At 37.2% G+C, this 8,951-nt stretch overlaps 1 pseudogene; it reads left to right on the forward strand.

Moving 5' to 3' along the window:
• Positions 1-6,875: 6,875 nt before the first annotated feature.
• On the forward strand, positions 6,876-8,674 carry LOC125930832 (ATP synthase subunit alpha, mitochondrial-like; annotated as a pseudogene).
• Positions 8,675-8,951: the final 277 nt, after the last annotated feature.

An 8,951-nucleotide genomic window follows, 5' to 3' on the forward strand; every position in this document is an offset into this window, starting at 1 on the left:
TTCTTTCTTTCTTTCTTTCTTTCTTTCTTTCTTTCTTTCTTTCTTTCTAATTTGAGAGAGAGAGAGAGAGTACATGAGAGCAGGGGAGAGAGGCAGAGCGGGGGAGAGAGAGAGAGAGAGAGAGAGAGAGAGAGAGAGAGAATCCCAACCAGGCTCGACAGGGAGCCTGATATGAGGCTCGATCCCATGACCTGAGCCAAAAGTGAGTGGGAGACTTCACTTAACCGACTGAGTCACCCAGGTGCCTCGCTTGTTATTTCTGTGTGTGTGTGTGTGTGTGTGTGTGTGTGTGTGTGTGTGTATAAAGTCATTATGTGCTGTTTGTGTTTGTTTGTTTTGTTTCGTTTTGTTTTTAAGTAGACTTCGTGCCCAGCACAGAGCCCAGTGCAAGGCTTGAACTCAACCCTGAGATCAAGACCTGAGCTGGGATCAAAAGTTGGACCCTTAACTGACCAAGCCACCCAGGTGCCCCTTATTATGTATTCTAATTTAGAAAATAAATATTATTTTGAAGTTGATTGTTTTAAAATACTTTAGATTTTTTAAATTGAAGTTGAGAAAATTTGATTCTTAACTTCCATGTTTTATCAGTATGACTTTTGGAAATATGTAATTTCTAACTCAGTGCCTCTATCTCCAAAACACTGGTGATGCTATCCTGTGTGACCCTGTGGGGTTTGGTACAATAGATGGAGTGTGTCTAAGGCCCTGTGAGGTCTTAAGAAAATATAAAAAAGAATAATCAGATTGTTCATCTCAAGTTCCTAGGAGGAGGCCTTGTACAAAGTAGGTGTTCGATATTTATTTGTTAATGTAATGTAACATGAGAAACGGAGACTGTGGATTAGCGCACACAAAGCAATAGAAAGATATTTGATATTCCTACAGTTCTTAGACTGTTTCACAGTGCAGTCTATACCCAGGACTTCTTTTCTGAAAAACCTTAGGGACTAGGTAGTGCAATATTTCAAATGACAGGTTGTGATCCATCAGGAAGATATGAAATCAATTTAGTGGTTTGTGACCAGCATTTTGAAGTAATGGAATAAAATTGAAATATCCGATTCCATCATCAGTAATAAGGGTAAGTGTTCCCTGAAACTTTTGATTCGGATCTATGTGAGTGTGTGTTTTCTGAGTCAAGATGTAAAATGTTTCTTAGGTAAGTTGAGGTTTAAAAAATGTTTTAAAGCCTCCAATATAGTATGATTATACAGATTATAATTTAAATGGTGCTGTTCTCATTTTGCTTGATTTAAGAAGAAAAATAATTGGAACAAATGTCTTGTTTGCCGTTACCTACAAGGAGAAAAAATTGTATACTGGAAAAGATATATAGGACTTTCCCCCCCGCCTTTTTTTTCCAGTTTATGGCGATAATTAGAAGAAACTAAAATATCAAATATAACTGCTTTACTAATAAATTCAAGTCATGTTCTGGGAGATCCTTGGTCAAATTTCTCTTTATAGAGTTACTATGAAACTAATGATTTTCTCATTTTTTTATAGAAAACAAATGGCACTATCAAATTATGACTATCAACTAATATTTCTAAGTGACACTAAGAACTGTGCACATCCTATCCTGAAGACTGATTTTTTTTAATGTTTTATTTTATTTTTGAGAGAGAGAGAGAGTGTGTGAGCAGGGGAGGGGCAGAGAGAAAGAGGGAGACACAGAACCTGAAGCAGGCTCCAGGATCTGAGCTGTGAGCACAGAGCCTGACGTGAACCCATGAACCATGAAATCATGACCTGAGCCAAAGTTGGACATTTAGCTACCTGAGCCACCCAGGTGCCCCTCCTGAAGACTATAAGCATTGCTTGAAAGGAATGAAAATTTATAATGTTTTTCAATTTCTTGCGACAAGTCCCTTTATTTCTTCAAATTATGCGTACTTGCTACTTAATATATCTGCTTGGAGAAAACTTCCTCACTGAACCTGTTTCAAGCAAGGCAACAGAGTTTTAAATTTGTTTTTAACATTTTATTATGAACATTTCAAACCTGCAGCAAGGTTGAAATAATATGTCTAGCATCTAGATTCAACCATCTTTTATTGTACTTTATCACATCTATGAATCCATTTTATTTGTTGATGCTTTTTGAAGCAAATTACAGTTATCAGCACACTTCCCCTGAAGAACTTTAGCATGCATGTCACTAACTAGAGTTCAACATTTAAAGGTTCTTTTTGTTGAATGTGAAATTTATATATAATAAAATGCACAAATTTTAAGTGTACGTTAGCTGAGTTTTGACAAATACATTAACCTGCTACCCAGACTCCTCTTATATGGAGCATTATTGTCACACCAAACTTCTCTCATACCATCTTCTAGTCACATCTTACCCCATCCCTCATCGCAATTTTTTCCACCATAGATTAATGTCACCCATTTGAGAATTTCATATAAATGGAATCATATACTATGTACTTTTGTATTTGGCTGTTTCCGCTCATCATAATGTTTTTGATTTTCATTTATATTGTTGTTTGTTTATTGTTGAGTAGTAGTAGTTCATCATATGAATGTAGCCCAGTTTGTATATTCTTTTTCCTGTTGATGCATACCTGAACTGTTTTTAGGTTTTGGCTGTTAAACATAAAGCTGTTATAGGGGCACCTGGGGGGCTCAGTCGGTTAAGTGACACTCTTGATCTCGGCTCAGGTCATAATTTCACGGTTTGTGAGTTCAAGCCCTGCGTTGGGCTCTGCACTGGCAGTGAGTGTGAAGCTAGTTGGGATTTTCTGTCCCTCTGTCTGCCCTTACCCCACTTGAGCATCTCTCTCTTTCTCTCAGAAAAAATAAATAAACTGTAAAAAATTTAAAAATATAAAGCTGCTATAATCATAGAAGTCTTTTTGTGAACATAAATTTTCATTTCTTTTGGATAAATAAGTGAAATTACTGGTCATATGCTAAGTATACTAAGAAATACACCCCCCCCCTTTTTTTTCCTGAAGTGGTTGTGCCGTTTCACATTCTTACTGGTGATAGAGTTTTGATTGGATGTCTCCACATTCCCTCATGCTCAGGATAGGTAATAGGTAATAAAAGGTCGTAATACCTCATTCCTTTGAAGCTTTCACCCCTTGATGCTTATAGAACTTAACTGTAGATTGTGAACAAACTTGTGAAATCATGTGAGTGGGAGTCCTGAACTGCTCGTGTGTATACTGGGAAAAAAATTTATTCCATCAGCAGATGGATGAAAAAAACATTGTCTTTAAGACAGAGAATAGAGGGAGTAATAGGAAACCCTTGACCGATCTCTGTCTTTTGATGTCCCAAAACTTGTTTCATTGCTACTTCTAAAGGAAGTAAAGCCTAGCCCAGAGGAGAGAGTCATTTCTTGGCACTATCCTAAACCAAGCTGTTAACTGGTTCCCTAGAAATAATTGTGTATTTTTTTTGCTTGTATTATAGATTTATTATACAACCCTCAGGCACCTGGTTAGAATTGGTTTTTAATTTCTATTTCATATTTCTGTCAGTTTGTATGGGTTTCTTTATTCAGTTTTTTTCTAAAAGAAGTTTATTTATTTATTTTGAGAGAGAGAGAGAGAGAGAGAGAGAGAATCCCAAGCAGGCTTTGCACTGTCAGTTTGGAGCCAGATGTGGGGCTCGAACCCATGAACCATGAGATTATGACCTGAACTGAAACCAAGAGTTGGATGCTTAACTGACTGAGCCATCCAGATGCCCCTCTTTATTCCATTAATGTGGTGAATTGCATTGGCTCATTTTCAAATATGAAAGTAATCTTGCTTTCAAGGTTATAACATATTCTTTTTTATGTGTTATTAGATTCAATTTGCTACTGTTTTGTATTAGGGATGTTTAAAACAATAGATTTATGAGATTTATGAGCAAAATTGGTCTGTAATTTTCTTTCCTTATAAACCCTTCTTTAGTTTTGGTATTGAGTTTATTCTGGTGTCATGAAATAAATTGAGAAATATTCTCTAAAAGACTGTGTGTAAGACTGATGTTATTTCTTTGTTAATTTAGAAGTTGCTAGTGAAGGATGTGGCCTTGAGATTTCTTCTGGGGAGTGTCTTTAAAAAATTTTTTTTTAATGTTTTATTTATTTTTGAGACAGGGAGAGACACAGCATGAACAGGGGAGGGTCAGAGAGAGGGAGACACAGAATCTGAAACAGGCTCCAGGCTCTGAGCTGTCAGCACAGAGCCCGACGCGGGGCTCGAACTCACAGACGGCGAGATCATGACCTGAGCCAAGTCGGCTGCTCAACCGACTGAGCCACCCAGGCGCCCCTGGGGAGTGTCTTTAAATATGGGCTCATTTTCTTTGATAGGTATATGGCTATTTAGATTTTTTTTTAATTTAATTTTTTTTTTGAAGATTTTATTTGTAAGTAATCTCTGCACCCAACTAGGGGCTCTACCAAATGAGCCAGCCAGGTACCCTTATTTAGATTTTATTTTTGTATTAGTTTTAGTAAGTTGGTCTTTCCCTAAATTTTTTTTTGTTTATTTAAATCTTCAGGTTTATTGGTATAAAGTTGTTGTTAATAACAGTATTTTTTTTTAAATTTTTTTTTTAACGTTTATTTATTTTTGAGACAGAGAGAGACAGAGCATGAACGGGGGAGGGGCAGAGAGAGAGGGAGACACAGAATCCGAAGCAGGCTCCAGGCTCTGAGCCATCAGCCCAGAGCCCGACGCGGGGCTCGAACTCACGGACCGCGAGGTCGTGACCTGAGCTGAAGTCGGACGCTTAACCGACTGAGCCACCCAGGCGCCCCAATAACAGTATTTTTTAATATCTACAGTATGTTCTGTAATGATGTTGCTTTTTATTTTTTATTTATTTTTGCTTTGCTCTTTGGTTATTTCTTAGTTAAAAGGTAGGGTTCTATATACATTGTCTGCGACATGATTTTTGCATTTTATAATATATTCTGAAGATGATTTCATAGGAGTTATTCAAGAGATTTTCCTTATTTATTTATTTATTTTTACTGCTACGTAGGACTTCATTATATGGCTGTTCATGCAACTAGCTCCCTATTAATGGATGTTTGGTTTGTTTCCATTCTTTTTGCTGGAACAAATAGTGCTGAAGGGAATAACTTTCTACATATGTACTTAATTTTTTTGTTGTTTGTTGGTAATGATCTCATGTACATGTGTAATCTAAAAAGCAAAACAAACAAAGGAAAAATAAAATAAAACCAAGTTCATAAATATAGAGAACAGACTGGTGGTTGCCAGAGGCAGGTTTTAGGGATGGGCAAAATGAATAAAGGGAATCAAAAGGTACAAACTTCCAGTTATAAGGGGCACCTGGGTGGCTCAGTTGGTTAAGCATCCAATATTCTTGATATGGGCTCAGGTTGTGATCTCTCCATCCTGAGATCCAGCTCCCCGCTGAGCATGGAGCCTTCTAGAAATTCTCCCTCTCTCTCTGCCCCTCCAATCCCCCTCAAAATAAATAAATAAACTTAAAAAAATATTTAAGAAAACCAAACTTCCAGCTATAAGTCATGAGAATGTAATTTGCAGCATGGCGACTACAGTTAGTAATACTATATTGCATATATGAAAGTTGCTAAAAGAGTAAATCATAAAAGTTCACATCACACAAAAAAATTCTGTAACTATGTATGGTGATGGATATTAACTAGACTTATTGTGGTGATCATTTCACAATATATACAAATATGGAATCATGTTATATACCTGAAACTAGTATAATGTGTGTCAATTATACATCAATAAAAAAATAAATTGAACATTTTTGCTGGTGTTATCTTTGGTGTAGATTCTTAGAGATGGGATTTCCTAAAAATAGGGAAGAGGTAATAGCTACACATTAAATAGCAATTTAAGAGATATAAAAATCAGGGGCGCCTGGGTGGGTTAGTCAGTAAAACATCCAACTCTTGGTTTTGGCTCAGGTCATGATCTCATGGTTTATGGGTTTGAGCCACATGTCAGGCTCTGTGTTGACAGCATGGAGCCTGCTTGGGATTTCTCTCTCCTTCTCTCTTTGCCTCTCCTTGGCTTGCTTTCTCTCTCAAAAAATAAACATTAAAAAAAGACATATCAATAAAATATAATGATTCTTGATTGAATCGTGGTATGAAAAAAATGAGCTATGCATAACATTTTGAGGACATAGGTAAATTTAAATATAGAATGGGTATGAGATGAAATTAGGGAGTTATTTTTATGTTGTTGGGGTGACAATACCATTGTATCTAGATAGGAGAATGTCCTTTTTTTTTCTTTTTTCTTTTAGATGTATAAAATATTTTGGCATGAAATGTCTTAGTGTGTGACACTTTGAAACAGATCAACCACAATAATAAAAAAATATAGATACGTTGATAAAACAGGAAAGCTCGTATGACAAAATGTAAATGTTAACAATGGTTGAATCTAAATAGTGGATTTATAGGTCTTCATTGTACCGTTTTTCCTATTTTTGTATATGTTTGAAAACTTTATAATAAAAAGTTAAAATTTTAAAAATTACGTAAAATTGTTTTATCTTTCTAGTGAAGTATTCTTTTTATTCTTATGTTGTAACTTTCTTTATCCATAAAAAGAAATTTTCTTAAAAGTATATTTTGTCTGATACTAATGTAATTATCTCATAATACTAATGTACTGTTTCAGAATACTAGTGTAATTTCTTTTGGTTAATATTTGTTTGGGTGTCAGTACAGAGGCTGCAACGGGAGAGGAATGACCTAAGGAGAGCTCTAAAGATCCTGTCTGGGGGTGCCTGGCTGGCTCAGTTAGAAGAGCATGTGCCTCTTGATTTTGAGGTCTAGTTTGAGTCCCATGTTGGGTGTAGAATTTACTAAAAATAAATAAATAAACTTAAAAAAAAAAGATGCTTTCTGTGCATGTGACCTTGGGCTGTGGCTTTTATCCTCCCTTAGCAGGCTTGGCTGGTCTCCAAAAACATTTTGTGATCATCCTTAATTGCCACAAGGAAACTCCATGCCTAACATTTGTCCTCAGAAGACTAGAACTGCTGGGGTGTCTTCTGTTTTTGAAGAGCCTATTCTTGGAGCTTTACTCTCTGCTGACCTTGAAGAGACTAGGTATGTCTTAAGTATTGGTGATTGCTCAAGGTCATGGGCTAAAGAATGTTCAAGCAGAAGAAATGGTAGAGTTTTCTTACAAGCTTAAAGGGTATGTCTCTGAACTTGGAACCTGATAATGTTGGTGTTACTGTGTTTGGAAATGAAAACTAATTAAGGAAGAAGATCTCCTGAAGAGGACAGGAGACATTGTGGGCATTCTAGGTGGCAAGAAGCTGTTGGGTCATATAGTAGGTGCCATTGGTAATGGATTGCAAGAACTGTAGGCAAGTTGGCTGAAAGCCCCTGGGATCATTCCTCCAATCTCTGTGCAGACTGGCATTAAGTCTGTGGATAGATGGTCAACATGAGCTGGTTATTGGTGGCCAATAGGCTGGCAAAATGTCAATGATTGACGTAATCATTAACCAGAAATGTTTCAATGATGCATCTGATGAAAAGAAGAAGCTGTATCATATCTACATTGCCTAGTTGGTGAAGAGACTTACAGATGCAAATGCCATGAAGTACACCATTGTGGTTTTAGCTACTGCTGATGCTGCCCCACATCAGTGCCTGACTCCTTATTCTGGCTGTTCTGTAGGAGAATATTTTAAGGATAATGGAAAATATGCTTCGATCATCTATCAAGAGTTATCCAAATGCTCTGTTGCTTATTGCCACACTTCTGCTGCTCATGAGGCCTATTCTAGCGATATGTTTTAACTACACTCCTGTCTGCTGGAGAGAACAAAATGAATGATTCTTTTGGTAGTGGCTCCTTGTCTGCTTTTCCAGTCGGAGAAACACGGCTGGTTATGTGTGTGCTTATATTCCAATGAATGTCACCTCCATCACTGATGGGCAGATCTTGGAAACAGAAGTGTTTTACAAAGGTGTCTGTTGGCTTGTCTGTATCCTGTGTCAGATCTGCTGCCCAAACCAGGGTCAGGAAGCAAGTGGCAGGTACCATGAAGCTGGAATTGGCTCTTAATCATGAGGTTGCTGCTTTTGCCTGATTCGGTTCTGACCTCCCTGCTGCCACTCAACAGCTCTTGGGTCCTGATGTGCATCCCGAGTATCTGAAGCAAGGACAGTATGCTCCTGTGGCTACTGAAGAACAAGTGGCCCTTTGCTGGTATAAGGGGGTATCTTGATAAACCAGAGCTATTTCTATTTTATTTGTTTTTGTGGGGGTTTTTTGACTGGAGTATTTAAAAGCAAACCTTAAAAGGCCTGATATTTTATTCTAACCACTTCATCATGCTTTAAAAGACAACTTTTTTCCTTATATAACCCAAGGCCATATTTACATCTAACAACATGAAATAAACATTTCTTAAGTTGTAATACAAACTATTCAAATTTCCCTATCATCTCAAAGAATTGCTTTTTACAATTATTACTTTTGCAAGCCAGAATCCGCACAGGGTCCACCTTTGGTGATTATAGTCTCTAGGATCCCTTTTCATTCGCATAAGTGCTCCACTTCACCTCCTTTATTTGAGTCACTTCTTGAAGAAACTGGGTCGGTGGTCTTGTAGAATGTTGCAGTTGCATCTTGTGTTTAATTTGTTTTTCTATCCTCTGTATTTCCTGCAGGCTACAAGTTAGCGCTAAAGACTTGATTAAATTCTATTTTAGATTCCTTTTTTTAAAATGTATGTTTGTGTGTTTATTTAGTTATTTACCTATTTATTTATTTATAGGTAGATCACAAGCAAGGGAGGGGCAGAGAGAGAGGGGAACAGAGGGTCCAAAGTGGGTTCTGTGCTGACAGCAGAGAGCCCCATGCGGGGCTCGAACTCATGAACAGTGAGATCGTGATCTGAGCCGAAGTTGGACGCTTAACTGACTGAGACACTCAGGCACTCCAGTTTTAGGT

Source organism: Panthera uncia, chromosome A2, assembly GCF_023721935.1.
Source record: "Panthera uncia isolate 11264 chromosome A2, Puncia_PCG_1.0, whole genome shotgun sequence".
Taxonomy (NCBI): domain Eukaryota; kingdom Metazoa; phylum Chordata; class Mammalia; order Carnivora; family Felidae; genus Panthera; species Panthera uncia.